Raw genomic sequence first — 22,601 nt, forward strand, 5'->3', positions numbered from 1 at the left:
TAGTGTTCTTTTTTTTTTTTTTAAGATTTTTATTTATTTATTTGACAGAGAGAGATCACAAGTAGGCAGAGAGGCAAGCAGAGAGAGAAGAAGGGAAGCAGGCTCCCCGCTGAGCAGAGAACCCAATGTGGGGCTCGATCCCAGGACCCTGCGATCATGACCCAAGCCGAAGGCAGAGGCTTAACCCACTGAGCCACCCAGGTGCCCCAGAAATTAGTGTTCTTAAAGTAATATAATTTCAAGATTCATTGGCCAAAGATGAAAAAATGTTAATAAGCTTTAAGAGGAAGTCATAGGTTTTTAACTGAAATTTCTGTTTTGTTTCAAATAACTAAAAGAGATTATGCTCTACCATTAATTTTCCTCAAAGCTTACATGAATAAATACTAAAAGAAATAACCCGGAGCTTATTATTTTTTCTATTATGCCATATGTGAATATCAAACCTAAAACATGCAGATTTTTTATTTCAAAATAGCAAATGTATTTTTTATTTGCATAGATATAATATATTTTAAAGTCTGAGTCCCCCATCAAAACTGAAGGGAATATCATTCTTTGTTTTCTCAAAAATTTTGACATTTTTATTTGCCAAGTTTCTGTGTATACAAAGGTAAGAAAATCTTTTACAGGTAGACTGTTTAATTTTATTTCTAATTTAATCAACAAAAAGAACAGATTATAGCACCATGGAAGTCAACTTTTCACAAACAAAAATAAGTCAGATTAATTCCTTACTTTTATATCTAAATTATAATTGCTTTTATTGCATATGGCAAAATTCACTTTTTTTGGTCTGCAGTTCTTTGAATTTTGATAAATGCATCCACTGCTGTAACTGCTATCCCAGTCCGGGGATAGAACAGTTCCAGCAGCTCCCCAAAATGTCCTTTTACCTTTTTTGTAGTTCCCTGCTGCCTCCCTCCCCAGGTCCTGGAAAGTACTGGTCTCTTGTCCTTATAGTTTAATCCATACTTAAACTTTACTTCTTTAGTAAGAATGTTTTTTGCTCTGTAACCTACCTGCAGAAACACGTACAGCTGCACGTTTTTCTAAAGTGAACACTGCCGTGTCCCCTAGAACGTGACCGGTAGCCCAGAGCTCCGCCTCCTACCCCTCCCATCCATTCTCTCCCATTCCCCGCCGGAAAGTGCTACCCCTTAGAGTAACACCAGACACTCGTTTGCCCTGTTATTCAACTAGATATAAATGGAAGAATTTATCAGTGTTTGAATGTCTGCGGTTTTGTTTTGTTTTTAATGTAATTATTATTTTTGCTTTTCAGTGAAAGTAATATTTGCCACACAGTGCTGCCTAAGTCTTTAGGCTCACTGTTCAGGGTTAATAAGAGATGGCTTTTTCTACTGAATTTGTAAAACACTTAGCTTTAGCAGTAAATAATTTTTCATCTTTTTCTTCGTTGTTTATTATTATACAGCTTTTGAGGATAATACATATGTCCCGAGATTTCACATGTGAAAAATCTGTGCATCTCTCTTCCTGGAGTTGAACCTATTGCTTGTTGAGATTGTCCGTATTTATTTCAGGCGCTGTGACAGTCCCTCTGATCTGCCCTGAAATACTCAGGCACCAGCTGTCCTGGGGTGGCATCTTCCAGCCCCCAGATTTTTTTTTTTTAAACAATATTATGGCAGTGAGACTCACCTGTCTTTGCACGTGCCTATAGTTCATCCATTTTCATTGCTGTATAGTATTCTATCGCACGCACATTTATCCATCCTGATGTGGAAAGACAGTTCGGTATGTTCAGCACTCTAGTATTAGGACAGTGACCAATACCGCTGTCAGTGTTCTTCTCTAGACCTTTCGTTTGACTCATTGACGCAAACATGTCTGCTGGGTGTGTAGCGAAGAGTGTAACCTCTAGGTCATAAAAGTACAGTGGATCTGCTTTATATTGCCAAATAGTTTTCTAGAATAGTTGCCTAAATTTACATTTCCCCCAGCGATGTATAATCATGTTAGTAGCTCTGTATTTTTGCCAACACTTGGCATTGTTATGTTTCTGTTAGTAGCCATTTTCATGGGAATGCACTGTAATCTAATGGTGGTTTTATAGTTCCCTATTAACTTATGACAGCAAATACTTACATGTTGATAGATCTTTAATCCACATGGAATGTATCTGTGTTTCACCATAAGGTGTGGAGGTCAAGAGTTTTGTTTTGTTTGTTTTGCTTTCTATAATGATATCCACTTGAGTTAATGTTACTTACGGAATCTCATCTTTGCCCACTCTCTGCCTGGGCCCCTTTATCATAAATCAGGTGTCTGTCTGTATGTGTGCACCTCTTCTGGAACTTTACCCTGGTTTTTTTATCTGTTTGTCCATTTTTCTACAAGATCACAGTGTTAATTACCACAGCTTTATAATAACTGTTGACACTGGGGTATATACCTCTCAGCTCTCTTTTTCTTCAACATGGTCCTAACTATTCTTGGCCCTTTGCCTTTCGAAATTTGTCAACTTACACCAAAATATTTTGCTGGCATTTTGATTGAGGTTGTTTTGATTCTGTAGATCACTTGAGGGGAAATTGACATTGAATATCTGAGTCTCCATCTTTGAATAAAGTATCTCTTCTTTATTTTAATCTCCTCTTTCTCGCAGTAATGTTTTCTAGCTTTCTGAATATGAGCCCTTTTCTCCTGTAGCCCCCTGCCAGGTATTTCTTTATATTTATCCTGCTTGGAACTCTTGGGGCTTCTTCATTCCACCCCGGTCTCTTTCATCAACTCTGCAAAATATTAGCCATTCTGTCTTCAGAGATTCCTTTTGCTCCATTCTCCATCCCTTCTGGGATTTCCATTATATATGTTAGGTATTTTCATTACGTTCCCCAATGTCTACGCTCTCCTTTTTTATACTTTTCATTCTTTGTTCTCTTTGGGTCTCTGGATTTTTTTTTCTCTCTTCCCATTTTTTAGTTTCCTGGTATTCACAGCAGTCACTGGGCCAACAAGAGCAGTAGTAGCACACCATGTTCCCTCGAGGAGAGACCCTGCTGTCACCACGGGGCTGCTGCAAAGGCAGACCCCCAGCTGCCACCCCAGACCTTCTGTCATGGTCTGCATCTCCAAGCAATTTGTGTGTGCATTAATATTTGTGAGGTGGTCTTCTGGTTCACTAAGCCTCTCTTCATCTGTGTTCAATCAGCTGTCCAACCCACCTATGGAATTTCTAATTTTTAGTTAATTAATTTCTTCTTCTAGCAGAACAGTTTGGTTTTTTTTTTCTTCATGGATTCTAGTGTTCTGGTAAAATTCCTCATATTTTCCTTTGTAGTCTTTGAACATATTACTCAGTTATCTTAAAGCTCATTCTGAATTCTCCAGTATCTGGTTGTAATATTGGTTGTTTCTGTGGTTCTTTTTTCTTTCTTTCTTTCTTTTTTTTTTTTTTCTTCATTTTGATCATTTGTCTTTTCTTTCCAAGTACCTGATCATTTTTGTTAAATGGTGACCATTGCTTGTTTAAAAACAAAATGAAACAATAGGTTCTAGATAGTAATGTATCTTCCTCCTACGAGGACTTGATTGTGCTTCTGCCAGGCTCTAAGGGAAGGATTGATTATTGTAATTGATCTGAGATTGATTTTTGAATCTGGTTTTCAGCCTTTCTGAGGTTGGGTGTATTTCTGGTTTGCCCTTCCTTTTCAATTGCAGCCTGTGGTGTGCTGGGTGGTGAATGATCGGCTCTCGGTGGGAAGGCTTCTTCCTTGTAGCATTTGTTCATTTCCATTGACTGCTGCCAGCTTCCGACTGCCTGTGTGGCCACGCGTGAACGTGGAATTGGAAAGAGATGCACATAGTCAGCTCTCGTGAGCTAGTAGAAAGCCACATGCAGCATAGCGATCAGTGTACCTCTTCAGGGCCTCATCGGACAGTCTGTGGTACTTACCAGGCCTTTTTTTCTACTCTAATCTTTGTCTCCCCAGGCTCATGAGAATGCTGAAGGCTCTGCGTGGCCTCTAAGTCTCTTAGCTTTTGCTCGGCTCCTTGGCCTCCTGGCCACTGCTTACAAACTGATACAGATGTGGAGGGGAACAGTGGCTCCAGGTGCTAAGCTCGCAGACTTACCTTCTCTCGAGTCTTGCTAGTTTTTGATGTTGAATCAGAACATCATACATTTTTATTCACCTTTTCTAATTGTTTTTGGCAAGATCCTTGGTCTGATACCAGCTCGTTTGCCTCCGCCAGAAGCAAGACTCACTGCTTAAAATCAGCTTTCAGATGCTTTTGCTTTTCCTCTTTGATCTTTTCTCCCTAGCCCCTTAACAGCTTCCTTACATTTTTAGATCTTAGTAACCCGGTCCTGGTATAGCGGAACCTCTTGTCATATTTTAGACTTTATATTTTCAAGGGGTTTTAGGTTTACCGCAACACTGCATGGGAAGGACACAGACGTCCCACGGACTCCCTGCCCACACACCTACCCCCAGGATCAACATCCCACCCGTTTGTTACACTGATGAACCTACGCTGACACATCATTATCGCCCCGACTCCACAGCTTCCCTTACATTCTATTCTCAGTGTTACGCACGCGTTCTTCGGGTTTGGATAATGTGTAATTACATGTATCCACTGTCAGAGGATCGAGCAAACTAGCTTCACTGCCCTTCCCTGCTCTGCGTTCCGCCCGTTCATTCCTCCCTTCTCCCTAACACCTGGCAGCCATGACGTTTACTGTCTCCATCGTTCTGCCCTTTCCAGAATGTCATAGACTTGGAATCATGCGATAGGTAGCCTTTTTGGATTGGTTCATTTCGCTTAGTAACATTTTAAGTTTAGTAACAGTTTAAGTTTGTCTAGTAATAGTTTAAGTTTGTCTTTCTATGGAACACAGCAGACATTGATTGCCCCACTGTTCTAGAGAAATGAGAAGTCAAAACAGTCTGCCTGCTCCCTCGGGACCACGTAGCCGAATCTTTCCTCCTCTCCATTGTCACATGGAGTCCCTATGTAACTGTCATCCTACGACTGTCTCCTTAGAAGGACCCTGGTTGGATTTGATTAGGGACCCACCCTATTCCTCATCTTTTTTTATTTTTTTTTAAGATTTTATTTACTTGTTTATTTGACAGAGATAGAGAGACACAGCAAGAGAGGGAACACAAGCAGGGACAGTGGGAGAGGGAGAAGCAGGCTTCCCACTGAGCAGGGAGCCTGATGCAGGGCTCTGTCCCAGGACCCTGGGATCATGGCCCGAGCCAAAGGCACGTGCTTAACGACTGAACCACCCAGGCGCCCCCTGACTCCTCATCTTAATGAGGTATCTCTGCAGTGACCCTCTTTTCAGATAAAGTTACATGCTGGGGTGTCGGGGGTCAAGTACTTCCAAGTATCTTTTCGGGGACAGAGATACAAGGCAGTCCACAGCCCTTCTCTACCGTGTGCAGTTCTGCTCCAGGTAAAAACCGCAGCCGGAAGAGGCTCACCTTACAACATTCAGAATTAAGCATTAATGGTGAGACCTTAGAGGCCTGCAGTCTGGGAGAGGGTACAGGATGTGCACTGACTCTTCATGGCTCTCTTAAATTTCTCAAAAATGAGCAATCGTCTTCGTCTCTCAGGTACTTGATGAAACCGCTTAGCAAGCGGACTTCACTCAAGTAAAACACAGCTGCAAATGGGTAGCAGCTCCTTCTTACCTAATTTCTTTCCCATTTTCCTGCCCAGAAAATCAACAGTAAAGATAGATTCTAACCTAGTATTGAAAAAAAAGCGCTGTTTTCAAGTCACCGCTCCTTCTGGCTGCAGAGAGCCGCTCAGTGATGGTCTCTTGTTGTCTTAGATGTACTGTATTTTCACCAAAACTAATCCCCGAAACTGTTCTCCCTCTGGCATAAATGATGTAAAATAGAGAATTTCAGTGTAAGTTCCCCTTTTTTCATAACTACCTTTATATGACTCCTAGTATTAATATAAATAAACTCCAGTTTTAAATGTTTTCTGGTAGAGCTCTGGTAAATGAACGAAATTCTGTGTATTTCTTAATCACTTAAATCACCAAAAGGATAAAGCCCAACTGAGTTTTGTATTTGCATAGGTGGGAGGGGAGAATTTTTCTCTAATCTTTAATTCCCTGCCCCCAAAAAAGAGCATAACTCTGTTAAATTCAGAATGAAAATAAATTAGGCAGTGTATCTTCATAAACAAGATAAACTAAAATGTATTTTTTTCTTAGCTTTTGCAAGATTATTAATGTATGAGATTTAATAGTAAGATCCCCTAAGCTAAACAAGAGTGACCTTAGACTTTTAGATGAAAGGTCAAATTTGCATGTTTATATTTTCTTTTCGATTGAGTCTTCCTTCATTAGTCTTCATTAATCTTAAGTAACTCTAACAGTATTTCCAAATTGTTGCTGAGATTCTTAGTCTGCCTAGAAAAGGTCACTTAAGTTTAAAAAGTCTTTGGATCCTTAGCTATCAATTCCAGAGTTTCTTTCTAAGAAAATTTTGATGAAAAATAATGCAGTTGGGTTGAAATCTTTAAGAGGCCTGTGACCTGGAAAAAGAAAGTTCTTTAGGTGGCAAGAGTGGCCATTAGAATGTTTGTATTGATTTAAAATGTTAAATTGTGTGGTAAATCCCCCTGCTTGCTTGTCTCACATCTTGGAACCAGAGAGTAAGTTTGTGTTTTCAGATATGTGTGAGCATAAAAAGAACCATAACTCATTTAGCCCCCGTTTCTAGAATATTTACCCCAAGGATGACAAGGCCATGGTACTCTTCTGGACTCAGCCCTGAGGAGTGTGGGTTAGGGTTCCTGAGCTCTCGAAGGGCCACCCTTGGGGTCGACAGAGGCAGCTTTGCTGGAAGTGTCCACAGAAGGTTTCCCTGTGAGGGACTGAGTTTTTGCTGAAGATGCTCCTCCCAGGGCAGGGTGACCACTTGGAGCAGATGTTGAATAAGGAATTGTTCCGGAATCATATACAGAGCATATCCGGTGACATACAACGGCTCTCCCAAGCTCAGCTGCATGTGAGTCCAGGACATTATCTTGAAAGGCAAAACAGAAATACAGCATGCAGAAAGAGCTTTGTCACTTTTTCTAGATGTTGCTAAAATTCTTTGTTCGAGTACATCAACTTGCCTCAATTTCCAGTTTTTACATCGCAGCTTTTTTGCCTTACTTGATCAGATAACCGCATTGTTTACACATTCTCCTATTTTCAAACTAAGCTTTTTTCTTTGGGGGAGAGGTGTAAAAATATTTTCAGGAATCTTCATACTCCAGATTTTCTAGCGTTCTCTATTCTAAACCAATTCCCAAACACACCTGGAGGGACACTCCTTTTCTCAACATCCTTTTCTTTTAACTTCTTTTTTTTTTTTTTTTTTGAAGGAATATTTTGGGATTCTTCTGCAATTCATTGTATTTTATCCCTCCAAATACAGTTAATCTTTTCAATTCCTTTCTGGGCATATTATTTCTCTTTTTACTTCCATTTTGGATAGAGTTTTTAGCCTGACCATAGTTTTATTGTGTATCGACTTCAGCAGATGACTTACTAGTCTCCCATGAAGACTCTGTAGTAATAGAAGTAAAGAATGATCTATATTCTAAGCCAGAGAGTTGGTTGGGAACCTTCTACCTTGTGTGAATTTTTATTGAGATGCTATTTATTTAACAAATAGAAAATTGAATTTAATATCTTTAAGGGCCCTTGAAATTCTTTTTTTTTTTTTTAATTATTTATTTGACAGAGATCACAAGTAGACAGAGAGGCAGGCAGAGAGAGAGGGGGAAGCAGGCTCCCTGCTGAGCAGAGAGCCCGATGCGGGGGGCTTGATCCCAGGACCCTGAGACCATGACCTGAGCTGAAGGCAGAAGTTTTAACCCACTGAGCCACCCAGGTGCCCCAGGCCCTTGAAATTCTTAATCTTTGATTTTCTATCATACGGTTATAAGGTCAACTTTCAAACAGTATTTTTTGAAAGTTTTTTTGAAAGTCTAAGTGCTTTTCTTTTTTGAAATATGTAATCTGCATCTCCCAATTCTTTCATCTTTTACTCTATTATGAATCTGAAAACTTTTTGCCTGTATAATCAATTAATTGACTAGGGATAGTAAAACTTAATACTTCCTTTGGTGGTTTATGAGGGCTCAGAATGGCAGCCGTGGGCCTAGCTGTGCTAGGGAGAATAATGGGCCCCTGGAAGACAGCACATCCTAATCCCCAGACCTGTGAACGTGTTACTGCAGTAGTAAAAAGGTCTTGGAGAATGTGATTAAGTTAATGCGTTTGAAATGGCAGATGGTTGCGGGTTATCTGGGTGGGCTCAATGTAGTCACGAGGGTTCTTAGAAGAGGGAGGCAAGAGGGTTCAAGTTCTAGGGAGGAGATAGGAGGACACAGCGGAGGATCAGAGCCATGTGCCTTGAAGATCAGGGCGGGACAAGCAGTTCAGGAATGCAGGCTGCCTCTGGAAGCCTGAAAAGCCAAGGAACACATTCTCCCTCAGGTTCTCCAGAAGGACCACAGCTCTGCTAATACCTCGATTTTAGCCCGTAAGACTCATTTTGTACTTCTGGCTTACAGAATTGTTAAGATAATAAATTTGTGTTGTTTCAAGCCACTAAGTTTGCTAATTTGTTATTGTAGCAATAAATAGGAAATTAATGTGCCCACAGTGGGATAGATAGTTTGAACTGAGGGCATTGTCTAGCTCTTGGAGACAGATAAATGAATTGCTCTCAGCTTTATGCTACCCAGGTTATGCTGTGTCATGGGTGACACATGCTTGTTCCGAGGTCTGTGCAAACCAACCCTTGTTGCTCCCCAACAGGCACAGTGTCTATAGGCCTCATCATTATGATGCCAGGACAGAAATAATGGTAAGAATTAACATTCGTTTAGCAATCAGCGTATGTCCAACCTTGCTCTGAGCCCTTGGTGTGGATTGCCTAATTTTACTCTCACAGTTTATTAGGGTCATTTTGCAAATAAGGAAACCCAGGCTCAGAGTAATGACCTAACCGACCCAGATCTCACAGAAAAGCTCCCCACCCCCTCTCCACTCTCGGGTCTTGCAAGACCCAACACACCTTATGCTCTCACAGTGCCCGGCAGCTTGGCATTCCCAGAGTGCCCCCATGTTCATCTCCCCTGCCCCAAGCCCCCCAGGAGGAGCTGCCCATGAAGAGCCCTGGGAATACAGACAACATGGATCATTTATTGAGCAAAAAATGCATGATATTTAGGACAGTGAGGTGTGTCGAAGTTTTCCGTTTGTTGTTTGTGGGCTAGAGAGCAGCCTGCGAGTGTAAGGTTAGCACAGTCACTGAATGGGCCAGGAGGCACAGGCAAACCTTAGACTAAATGGCCTTATCAGCCACAGGACCTGGCCTCAGCCCCTCTTGTGGGTGGCAGGGAGCTGCTGACGAGCGGTGGTCATGTGTCTGTTTTTGAAAGCTCATTCTCGGTGCCGTGGACAAAGAATAAAAGAGTCGGAAAGCCCAGTTAGGAAATTGCCCAAGACAGGTCTGGAGACTTAATAGGGCAGTTTGAAGAAGTCTCTGGGACTTACTCCTTAGACCTTCAATAAATACTTTTCCTGTGGACTTAATAATTCCAAGTCTTCGACTTAGCTCCATGTCAGCAAAGTAATTTTGTGTTCCATGGAGAATATTAAATTTGCTGTCCAGAAGTCACTTTGTTGGTTTTTGATTGATTCCAGGCCCACGGACAAATACTGGTAGGCCAGAACATTTTACAAGGACCCTTGAACATGCCAGAAATTTAGGGCATTACATCCTTTTTCTGCCTTTGTGCTTGCTGGCGCTACTGGTGTTCTCCTAGACCAGGCCTAGGCCTCTTCTACTCAGAAGGAGAAATGCCAGACCCTCCAGACCCCTGCCCTTGTCTGATCTCTGTCCTTCTACCGAAGTGCTTTTATCTCTTCCCAAACTCTTTCTACATGGCAGTTACAGGATTGCCTTTTTCCTTGTAGCCTCTTTATCTTTTTTTGTGTTTTTGTTCTAAGTACGGTGAGATAAGCTTATCAACTGTGTGTGCATGAGTGTGTGTGTGTGTGTGTGTATTTTGAACCTGTAGAAAACTCTGAATTTGGGAGCGTTTGAAGAAGCTGGGGCTCTGATGGGGGAGCATTCTTTTTTAAATCCTTTTAAAACTGAGTACTTTCCTCTTATCACATTCTCACACTGGAAGAGTAAAGGAAAACAGGGTGATAATGTCTGGAGCTTTGAAGAATGTGAAAATAACAAGAATTGTTCAGCCTTAGTCATGTAGTGGGAAGTCGGCCAATGTCGATAATACCTTGGCCTGGCCAGTACTATTAAGCCCTTTGGTTGTCTACCATCTTGAAATGGAAGTATTAGAGAATTTGACAAATATATTTAGTTTGGAGTAAATAAAAGCAGAATGTTTTATCAGGATCTCATGAGAGAAAAGAAGTGCTATTTCCAAGAGGAAAGTCTTCTTGGGGTGTATAAAAGATAGACATGGCCACGGCTGGTGGGGTACCTCACCATCCAGGAACCTGTCCAGGGACCTAACGAAACAGCTTGGGGAGAGATCACTGGTGACGTCCTTATTTCTGTTTCCTGCCACAAGGAATTTTTTTTTTTTTTAAATCATGCTCCTGATTCCTCTCAGCCCTAATCATTTTTTCAGAAAATGCTAGCCTTTTCTCCAGGTACCCTCACTGCTCCCCCTAGTTTCCTGCCTCCTGAATCTGACCTTTGCCTGCATACCACGGAGCACTGCCTGATGTTTTATTGGGCCCTGACCGGCCGTGATGAGCAGTCACTGCATATAAGTCACTGCATATAAGCAGACCCACAGAACTTCACCTGTGCCGGACGTGGGTAGCCTCTAACCCCAGGACGGAGCCATGTCTCTGTGAACTTGCTCTTTGTTTAGGATGATAAAGATAAGAAGGATACAAATGTTTTTTTGTTGATACCTAAAGTCCTTTCATGGGACTCTTCTGTTAATTACAAGCCTTTGTAAGAAAAAGATCAGTGATGACTGTATTTTGGACCCATGGTTTGTATAAATCAACTTTAGGACAACAGAGAGTCAGTACGATTTCAGAGCCTTAAATTCGATGATAGTAATCTTTCTGTGCTTTGTAGTCAGCTTACAGAAGATTGTTCAAAAAGAAAACTTCTGTAGAAAAAATACACTCGATTTGTTTCTTATGATTGATTTTTGGTTTTCCTGTTGGCATTTATTTTTATCTTGCTTCTTTTATGAATTTTAATTACCACAAAACAGTAGGGAGATAGGTGGTTTTTTTCTCTCAGATGCTGAAGTGTGGTAGGTATTAGGGTTGAGATGGACTGAGTGAATTCATATTAAATCAGGTGAATATAAGTTCTATCCTTTGGAAAGTCATCTTTATTATATTTTATTCTAACTTTTTTCTATGGTGATTACATACCTTGTTTTATATAAATTTCAGAAAAGTTGCAAGGATCTACATAATTCTTTTATGCCTTTTATATGAACTTGATTTATTAAAATTGTAATATTCAATTTGAATTCACTTTTTATTAACAACTTTAGAAGTGAGTAGACTCTTTGGAGTAACTTCTAAAGATAAAAGAACCTTATAATGATCTTATTTTTTATCTTATATTATTATTTTTCTGTGATAACTATGGTTCATTAATAACTTCATATTTATAACCTTCCAAAGGACCTGTAAGTATAGTTCCCAGTAATAGAGCTAATATTAAATGTGTTTGTAGGTCAACAAAATATATTTGGCAATTTAACGTGACATGCTTTTCTAATTCCTGCCTCTTAGAACCACGTTTATCTCATAATTACGGACTAAAATATCAAATATGAGCAGATAAGCATTCAAATGGATAAAATACACTGTGCTAGTTATGTTCTGATAGCTCATAATGGAAGATGAATGTCCTGAGGCTTTCTTTTTGCTATTCATAATAAAGTAGAAGTGGTCTGTAAGATTAGAAGTTATGGGAGCATTGGGTATGGTGCATAAACAATGAATTTTGGAACACTGGAAAAAAAATTAAATTAAGAAAAAAAAAAGTTACGTGGGTAGGGGAAAGAAGCTTTCTTTGTTTGAATGTTAATGTGTGCCAGAAAGAAACATAGTCTGTGCTTTTCATGTACTTTGTCTCATGTTATTCTTCTGACCATACTTTTACATATCTGGTATTTTTTTTTTTTTTTAATTTTACAGACAAACCAGCTGAGGCTCAAAGAAAAGTAAATTTGCCCAAGGTTTTATAACAATTAAGTGAAAATGCCTGAGCTGTGGGCTCTTCTTTCTGACTCCTTGCTCCATGCTCTTATAAACCATAAAATAAACATTTATCCCAGAAATTCAAAATAATTTTAGAACATTTTAACCAAAAAAGTACTGGTTTCCAAAGTTTTATTTTTCTAGTATAGCAGTGAGTTTTTATTTATAGGCCCTAGAAAAATTGTAAACTCCTTAAAATGATTTTAAACTTAACAGAGAAGGTGTAGGAATAGCACATCTCCAGCAGACCCTTTGCCAAGCTTCAACATTTTGCTAAATGTGCTTTCCCCCTATCGTTGGCTAGATAGATACACAGACAGACTGGCTGACATTTTTCCCTGAACAATTTCAGAGTAGATTACAGATACCATGCCCCTTTACTGCTTCAGATTCAGTGAGTGTTTCCTAAGAAAATGAGAATCTTCCATAATCACGATATCGTTTTCTAACTGAGGAATTTCAATGTGGGTACAGGACTTTAGCCGACAGTTTATATTCCAGTCTTTCAAGAGTCCTAGCAACATCCTCTGAGCTCTAATTTTCTGGTCTAGGATTCAGTTCAGGATAGGGTCTTAACTTAGTTTTCACATCTCTAGGTCTTCTTGAACCTAGACACTTCCTCAGCTTTTTTTTTTTTTTTAATCTTTCATGATTTATTAACACTTTTTAAGAATACTGGCCAGGTATTTGATAGAATGTCCCTCAATTTGGGTTTCATTTCTCTTGTGATTAGATTACTGTTTAAGTGAATGATATTCTGGTCTTCTCAGAACGTCACATCTGGAGGCGCCTGGGGTCCTTTCATCCCTATTGGTGCTGCTAACTTTGATCACTTGGTTAAGGTATCGTCTGGCCTCTCCACTCTGTAGTTACCCATTTTGAGGTAAGAATATTTAACCCCAAGTGTGTGATGGAATCATGGAAGAAGGAAAGGGGTAGGCCCCAAGACCTCGGAAATCTTAGTGGAGTTCACACTTTCTGTCTTAAAATGGACAGGCCTCCACAGTAACATTGTCTGAAAGACTTTTCATTCCTTCGTTTTCATTCATTTTAAATCTTGGAATTATTTCTAACAGTTTTTAATGGTTAGACTATTCTCTTTTTAAGTGAGATGCTTCAGGCTGAGGGTGCAGTGACATGTTGGGAAGAGTAAACTTGGAAAGGTGGAAATTTATTTCTTTGCAGTATCTGTATATTTGCACAGCAGACAGTACATACAGAGTTTTTATCCTCAAAAACTGCACGGATCAAAACTTGGGTGAGTCAAGAGGAGCTAGAAAAATTAATGGATGACGTGTCTTTAATTTTTAGGAATTCATAGGCGATGAGTGAAATATTACTCTCGAAATGCTATGATGGCAACCCAGCAGCTCTCTCTCTGGATACTACTGAGTGTCAAAGACATTCTGTTGGAATCAGAAAATACTTTCCATGTTTGCTATATCCCTTACTGCCTTTCCTGTGTTATCTAGGAAATCACAGAGTATCCTCTCCAGCCACTTTCTGGGTTCTTTGAACGTGTTTTGTTAGGACAATCAAATGGAAAAGGTAAAGGAAAGATTCTACAGGTAAATTCCAGTGGGTTCTGTAATCAAGCACAAAAACATGTGAATCGTATTACTAGGGCCATACAGAGTTAATCCAAAGCAGTAACTGACAGCCCTTTAACCAACTAACTTGATACTAATTCTTAACATTGAGGGCCCCAGAGAACAGAACTCTTCATTCTTCTTACCGAGTTAACCCAGAATCACTCAAACGCTATTAAAATGAAAATCAGTGTGTTCTCCAAAGTTGTACAGAGGTTACCCAAATGAATAATGTGTCAGGTACCTGAAATCCTATCCTAGTAAAGAACGTAAAGACCACTGTGAAAAAATTTAATTTGATTTTATCTTCTGTTAGCAGCCATAGTGGTGCAAGGGCAGATGGGAAGTGGGAAGCAGGTTCTCTGCAGCACTCCTCACGCTTGAACAGTGACCACAGCTGTCCCATTGACCATCATGACCCAAAACATGGCTTTGGGGGAATGGTTTAAGTTTCTTGATCACTTTGGCAATCAGAACTACTGATATTTTATTAAAAATTATGGTGAGAAATGCAGTTGGGATAACACGAATTAATTTACCTAATGTCAAATAAACTTCTACACCAAGGGGCTGGGCTGGGTGCTGCTGCCCATATTAATGGCATGCTGCCTTTCTAGGTGGTTCCTTCGTCTCAAGCAGCATATAATCCAGAAAGGAGGAGGAAGAGGATGGCATAAAGGGTGATGATACAAGGCAGTATGTCTTGATGACTATAATGATCCAAAGGGCAGTTAAAACTCTCAGCCTTACGAGTGAAATGATCAAAGTCACTGGCAGGAGAAAAGGAACTTTTAAGGTGAGGTACCAAGAGTGAGGCACCAGGTGTTTCTGGAAAATGATGAGAAATTTAGTCCTTCTAGAATGCAAGGTTTGGCATGAAAAATGAGAAGGATCCTTTTGGGAAGTGTTTTGGGACCCGTCAAGGGGATTTTGCCTCTCTGATCACACACAACCTTGCTAGCCCTTGAGAATGTTCTTAGCTAATGATCTCAAGCTGAGCCATCAGAAGGCCATCACCTGTAGTCCACAGGCAACAGCCACTGTGTTTAAGCAGAGGAGTGGCCCGATTTCAGTAGTGTTGGAGGAAATGAAATTAGAAACCACATGTAGGGTGCATCAAAATGGAGAAAGGCTGAGGCGGGAATGGAGCAGCTGAGGAAATAGTGTTGCTGTGAGGTCAAAGAGGTTGGTGGTGGACCTAAGAATAGGTAGGAAGAAGGAACTAGAGAGGCTTTGAAGGAAGAATCCCTCTGACCTGTGAGCTGGACGATGCTGGTAGTTTGCCCCTTGGGTAGTCCAGGCAGTCTTGGTGATTCACAAATACCGATGCCTTTCATCCTCACAGTAACCTGGGGAATGACTGTTCCCATCCTCCATTTTACATTTGAGGAAACTGAGGCACGGAGAATAAAAGGAACTTGTTCAGAGTTCCACAGATCGTGATGGAGTTGTGATTTTAAATCAAGCAATTCTGGCTCTGTCCTCTGCTTCCTAACCACGTTGTCTATAATTTCGTGGCCAGGGAGAAGGAAAAACAGGGCCTAAAGTAAAGCTCTAAGAGACTTGATTAAAATACAGAATCCTTGATTTTCTATTTTAAATACAGAATGTTAGAGCCAAAATCTTATACATTTAAAGGCAAAATACGTTAACCAGTAAGGCTGCTTTAAAGATGTAGGAATCTTCTCCCTGAGGCTTGGTGAGGGAAAGCAATGGCCCAGTGCTTCCTCCATGCCAAGGGCAAAATGGATGAATGGACAGGGAGGGGGGGGCGTAGGCCGACACTGGTATCGTTCTGGCTGTCTACGGGGTATCTGTCCATGCTGAGGGCCAAGCTCTGGCATTGTCTCTCGTCTCTAACCTGCTCCCTTTGCCTCTCCTCTAATTGCCATGTTGTCTTTCACCCCAAGACCAGCTTCAAGTGAGATCCAGGGTGTAAGCTCTCCCTTGCTGTGCCCAAATTTCTTTCACACTTTGACCTTTTGGTTAATCTGACTTGAAAATAGGAGAAACACAGAATGAAAATTTTGAGGATCTTAGATGTTAAAAGCCGTCATAGTCCCTCATCTTCAATTCTTAACCAGTTCGTTAGATCTAGATGTCATGGTCCAAAAAATATATATATTTTTCAGGAAACAAAACACTGATGAACCAAGCACTGATTAGGGTGGTTTCCTGTGGCCTACCGACTCTCCTGCTAATTATCTCCTAGAGTTCTTTAATGTGACCCTATCTGTCTGCTTATCCTTCAGTAGGTCTTGTGGAGTCTTCCTTCTTGGCATTTAGTTCTCACAAAGCAAAACAGTATAAACTGCATGAAATTATGGCCAAGTTACTTGCCTGGTACTCTATCAAAGACCAAGTGAGTGATGCCAAGCATCACTGGAAAGAGAATGACGTGGGGGAAACAGTTTTTTATTGAAACTCCTGTAAGGGAGATGGACTACATGTGGGTTGTAACTGAAACTTTGAGAAACCTCCGAAAATGGAGCTTCAGACCCCAAAGGATGTGCTTGTGTAACTGCCTTTTAAAGAGGGAGACCGAGCACGCTGAGATTAGTCCAGTGTGGCCTGATACTGGAAGAACACTCCCAGAAGTAGGCTGTAAGCTGCACTTAAGTACAGCTGAACCAAGGCAAATGCTCTGCAGGTCTAATACTTGTCTGGACTGTTCATTGTTGTGTTATTGTTTTGGGTTTTGCCAGCTTGAAAGGTCTACCAGAAGATAATCACCATTTTTTTTTCCATTTTAAATTCGTTCCTAGTCACACAGACTGTTTTTTCTTTTTCTTTTTTCTTTAATTTTTTTAAATTAACATGTAACATATTATTTATTAGATCTGTCAATCATCAGTCTTACACAGTTCACAGCACCCCCATAGCACATACCCTCTCCAGTGTCCATCACCCAGCCACCCTATCCCTCCCCCCAACCCCAGGAACCTCCAGTTTGTTTCCTTAGATTAAGAGTCTCTTATGGTTTGTCTCCCTCTCTGGTTTTGCCTTGTTTCGTTTTTCCCTCCCTTTCCCTATGATCCTCTATCTTGTTTCTCAAATTCCTCATATCAGTGAGGTTATATGATAATTGTCTTTCTCTGATTGACTTATTTCGCTTAGCATAATAACTTCTTGTTCCATCCACATCGTTGCAAATAGCAAGATTTCACTTTTCGTGGCTGCATAGTGTTCCATTGTGTATATATACCACATCTTCTTTATCCATTCATCTGTCGGTGGACATCTGGTCTCGTTCCATAGTTGGGCTATTGTGGACATTGCTGCTATAAACATTGAGGTGCACGTGCCCCTTCGGACACCTACATTTGTATCTTTAGGATAAATACCCAGTATTGCAATTGCTAGGTCATAGGGTAGCTCTATTTTCAACTTTTTGAGCAACCTCCATGCTGTTTTCCTGAGTGGCTGCACCAGCTTACATTCCCACCAACAGCGTAGGAGGGTTCCCCTTTCTCTGCATCCTCACCAACACCTGTCATTTCCTGACTTGTTTCTTTTAGCCATTCTGACTGGTGTGAGGTGGTATCTCACTGTGGTTTTGATTTGTGTTTCCCTGATGCTGAGTGATATTGAGCATTTTTTCATGTGTCTGTTGGCCTTTTGGATGTCATCTTTGCAGAAATGTCTGTTCATGTCTTCTGCCCATTTCTTGGTTGGATTATTTGTCTTTTGGGGTTAAGTTTGATAAGTTCTTTATGGATTTTGGATACTAGCCCTCTATCTGATGTCATTTATGAATATCTTCTCCCTTTCTGTCGGTTGTCTTTTAGTTTTGTTGACTGTTTCCTTTGCAGTATAACCACCATTTATAATGGAAAAGTATGGCCCAATTCCAAACCACCAAGTTAAAAACAAAGTTATAGGGCGCCATATGTTTAAAAGTTAAGAGCTGCATTTAAATTTTACTAATTGCTTTTATTAATACTTGGCTCCACAACACTGTTTCTGTCTTTGAATTGAAACTGTGTTACTAAGAGTATTGCAAATCAGCATGATGTAAAGAGTGTTAAGTGACACCCCTGCCTTGTCATCTGTGGGCACGAAACCATTACCACAGAGCTTTACAGTATTTTGTGTTTCCGGGAGGTAAAGGTGTAGCGTTTACTTTTCTTGATTTTTTAAAAATAGAAAACAAAAAAGATAAGCTGGCATTCTGAGCTTAGCAGGTGGTAAGATGAATATTCTAAAATCCCTATGCCTTGAGGAGATTCTAGAGGGAATTAAAAACCACACAGGAGTTTCTTGGCCTCGGTTACTGTGCCCAAAGGCTTCTGAGGGTCTGGAAACTGAAGTTGTGTAGAACAGTCTAAGAGTCTATATGTATTTACCCCCTACGGAGGGATTCATTGGTTTTCATCAGATTCTTAAAGGGATCTTTATCCCACAGAAGGTTAAGAACCAATTATATGGCATTAATGTCTTCAGTTTAAGAAAACAATTAAAGGGGTGTATGGCTGGCTTAGTCAGTAGAGCATGCTACTCTTGACCTCGGGGTCAAGAGTTTGAACCCCAAGTTGGGTGTAGAGATTGCCTGAAAAAGGAGAGATTGAGAGAGACCTATTCACCAGCAAAACTAATGGGGGCAGGAGGAGAAAGCAAAAATAGGGTATATGTGTCTGTATCTGCAAAACACATACAAATTATGTGTAAAAAAAAAAAAACACACACACACACATACAAAACGTGTTAAAAAAACGAAATTCACCTGCGTAAATTTTAAAGATCTTAATGGCTTTAGCCGATAGTTCATGAATGGGGCAGCAACATCCAATCCAGCAGATGGAAAGGCGCTCTGAGGAGCTGTACAAAACAAGAGATTTAGAGGCAGAGGGAGCAGGAGTGGGGGTTATGTGTATTACAAGAGTCTTACCGGGCAGATGACCTAATCGGTGCTGATCAAGTGATTCCTGATGGACTGGCTTCAGAGTACATTTCTGGCACCAGAACTGTAATTATATCTTGGTTTGGCAATGTTGGGCCTATCGTAAACAACTCTGTTTGGGGCCCGTTGTCTTGTTTTTAATACCTGTTTAATTGTTAAAATCATCAGTGGTTAGTACTCTTTTCATCTTGGCCCGGAATATTAACAGTTTAAAAAATGAACCAAAAATAAAATGTAAAAATAAGCTTTTACTTCCTGGTTACTAGATAAAATAAAATTTCATTACCTTAAAAACTGTGTTTCCGGGCCCAGTATTCTTCAGTAGGCCCCATGTCAGAGACTTGCCGAGCCTGATAGAAAGGACCCAAGAAACTGTACATAAGGACATGAAAACTTAATTGTCTCCCATATTTTTTAAATGCAGATTTAAAGGTTTTTGCCAAGTGTATATAATCAGGAGGACTGCCTTTATGATTTTTTCTCCCCCGTGCACTCAGCAGATATTTATTGAGTTCTCTGGTACACCTGACTCCTCAGTGCTGGGCAACATCGGCAAGGACTCTTTTCCCAGGAAGCGTATATTCTAGCCAGGGAGGAAAACAGCAAACAAACAAAAATCAGCAAAATACCAGAGGTTATGTTGCAAATTAATAGATGAATATAATAAATAAAGACTGGGGAGACTTATTGTGTTGGTCAGCAGAGACCTACCTCTATGTAGAGGTGGTGTGTGAACTCTGATCCGAACCAGGAGCCAGCTGTGGCTTTCACACAGAGACCTTCAGAACGGATGAGCATGGAGAAACCAAAGGGAAGACATCATGGCTCAAGTCTTATAGGGGAGGGAGGGACACCTGTGGGAAGGGACACATGCAGGAAGGCTCGATGAACAAAGGTCAGAGCAGGTCCGACTTTGTAAGCCAGAGTGAGGTACGTGGAATAGAATAAGCCGTAAAGGCAATTCTAATTCTGGAAGGTGAGATCGGAGGATGCTGGAGTTAGTTTTTGCTTTTGAAAATTTGAAAACATATAGAAACAACCAACTGTAATGGAGATTTCCATATGAACTGAAGCATTGGTTAGAAAACAACAATTTGATGATGTTTTCAGGTGTTGCTCCACAACATGTCGTTGTTCCTTGACTTCATCGAGACACACATCTGGTCATTTATGAAGAAAGTTTACAAGGCTCCCATCTTTGTAACTGTGGCTGAGTAGACGTGTATTAAATCTTTGCTTGCAGTAAGATATTATTGAACTATTACAGAGTTATGGTCACCAGAAGACTAACAAAGAAGCTTGCATGTTGATAATAGGAGATGATGTTTATTTAGTGATTACTATATGCCCTGCAAAGGGCAGCATGGTAAGGCTGTAGGTTATGCCTGACTGTAAGTTCCCAGTGGGCCAAAAGGAAAGGCCCAACTTTAACACTTTGTCATAGCTAGAACACAGTTCCTTCTGTCTTTGAACATAGTCTTCAGAAAACACAGAATCTGTTGTATGTGGGGGAAATAAACAAAAAAGAGTTGTAAATGCCACTTTCAAAGGTGCCTTTTTGCCCCAGGTTATGGGATTATTTACTCTTACTGAGCCTCCAGAACCCAGGGATGCTGTGTGTGTGTGGCTGTCTGTCTCAGAAAGGTGCATAAAAGAATACGTAAGAATAACTTCTAGTGTTATCCCAAACTTCTTCACATTTAATGTCAGTTGTTCTAACATTAGATCATCGTTTACTTTGTTCTTGAAATTGATTCTTTTGAAAGAGAAACTTATAAATTCCAGATGCATAATATGTGAAGTGAATTAAGAGGTTTTTTGGTTTTTTTTTTTTTTTTAAAGAATACTGACAGTTTGTCCAAGAATAAGTTTGGCTTCAGGTTTGAAAAGAAAGTTCTAGATAGATGAAATTTCATTCTCTTCCAAATTCTTCTAAAACTACAGTGCAGAGGCTTTCATTACACATATTATTAACCCACAAGGCTAAAGGAAACAGGAGAGGAAACAACATTGTGGTAGCAAGAAAATAGATGGACGGTCGACAGCTAGCCGCAGTCCCCTAGGGAACCCTAAACACTAGCCCGGCAGCACAGAAAAGCCAAAACCTAAACTGAGAAGCAGCCTAATGTATATGCCCCAGAATCCTTGCACTGCTGGAAGGAGAACAAGTCAAAAAGGGCAGGGACTAAAATAAGGAAAATTGTTCCAAAACCATGTACGAAGCACATACATTTCTCCATCACCTCCCCAGCTGAGGCTTCCAGGCAATAGCCTCTCCCCCTCCCTGACAGAGAACTGGAGGCTTGTTCTCTGAAGGGGCAGTGTGCCAGAGCTCTTCACAGAAAGAGGACCACCAGTAGGATGTGTATGTGTGCGTGCACACACGCACACGCGCGCACACACACGCACACGCGCGCACCCACGGGGAGAAAAGGAGGTGCGAGAAGGCCCAGGATCTGCCGTCAGCAAGTTGGGGACCTAGGAGAGCCGACGTGTCATTCCCACGTCCGCAGGCCTGACCCCCAGGGGAGCCCGTGGTGGTAAGTGACAGCTAGAGCTAACACCTGGAGGCCCAAAAAGAGCCAGGGGTGCAGTTCGAGTCCAGAGGTCAGAAAAGACCTGTGCCCAGCCCAGTCCGTCCCTCAGGAGGACTTCTCCTTACTCAGCCTTTTTTTCTGTCCAAACCTTGAGCAGATGAGATGCGACTCACTCCCATTAGGGAGCACCATCTGCCTTACTCAGTCTACCAGCTTAAATGTTAATCTCATTCAGAAACGTGCTCACAGATACACCTATTTGGCCAAATGTCTGGGGACTCTCTGGTGAAATCAAATTGACACACAAAATTAACTCCAGGAATATAGAAGGTCCTTGGACAGGAAGCTGCCAGGCACAGTTGAGGGCAAGGTCCGGTCCGTGTGTACGAGGAGGTCACAGGCCCTCCTTGTTCCTTTGTGCAGCTCGGATGCTGGCACTCAAGCACGCCTTTTTCTCCCAGCAAGGACTTGGAAGAGTTTCTTCGGGAAACCTGACCAGTCCGACACTGGAAAGCTGTTGGCATCAGACATCCCGGAATTAAACAGTCCAGCCCTGTCCCTCCATAGTAAGGCTCATTCTGACAAGCCCAGCCATCAGCTCAGAACCTTCAGCCAGTGTTTTAGTCCCTGCGTTCATCTCCAGGGGCGGCTGAAACAAAATATCATGGACTTGGTGGCTTACACACCAGAATGCATTTCTCACCATTCTGGAGTGTGAAGATCCAAGATCAAGATGCTGGCAGGGTTGGTTTCTGGTGAGACCCTCCTTCCTGCCTTATGGATGGCCTCCTTTTTGCTGTGTCTATCCTGGCCTTTCCTCTCCTGAGTGCATAGAGGGAGCGAAAGGTCTCAGGGGTCTCTTCCTGGATTTAAGGCCCCGCTCTTACGACCTCATTACCTTTAATTACCTCCTCCTCTTTTTTTTTTTTTTTAAGTTGGCTTTTACACTCATAATGTGGGGCTTGAACTCACCACCCTGAGATCGAATTGCATGCTCTAATTAATTAATTAATTAATTACTTCCCCAAAGGCCCTATATATCCCTTTGAGAGTTAGGGCTTCATCATAGGAATTTGGGGAGAGAAGCAGTTTAATCTGTAACTGTCCTTACCCCCCCCTTCCTAAAAAATTATTGTTTGACCAATTGATTAGAGCAAGAGAGCACGAGCGGGGGCAAGAGCAGAGGGAGAGAGAATCTCCAGTAGACTGAGCACTGAGCACCGAGCCCAGCATGGCGCTTAGTCCCCCAACCTTGAGATCAGGACCTGAGCTGAAACCCAAGAGTCAGGTACCTAACT

The 22,601-nt window shown here is 41.1% G+C and overlaps 1 protein-coding gene across 8 annotated transcripts in view; it reads left to right on the forward strand.

Moving 5' to 3' along the window:
• The window catches only part of CDKAL1 (CDKAL1 threonylcarbamoyladenosine tRNA methylthiotransferase), a 631,102-nt gene that overhangs the window by 474,258 nt on the left and 134,243 nt on the right, over window positions 1-22,601 (forward strand). The window lies entirely within an intron of this gene.

Source organism: Mustela nivalis (assembly GCF_964662115.1).
Source record: "Mustela nivalis genome assembly, chromosome: 5".
NCBI classification, from domain to species: Eukaryota; Metazoa; Chordata; class Mammalia; order Carnivora; family Mustelidae; genus Mustela; species Mustela nivalis.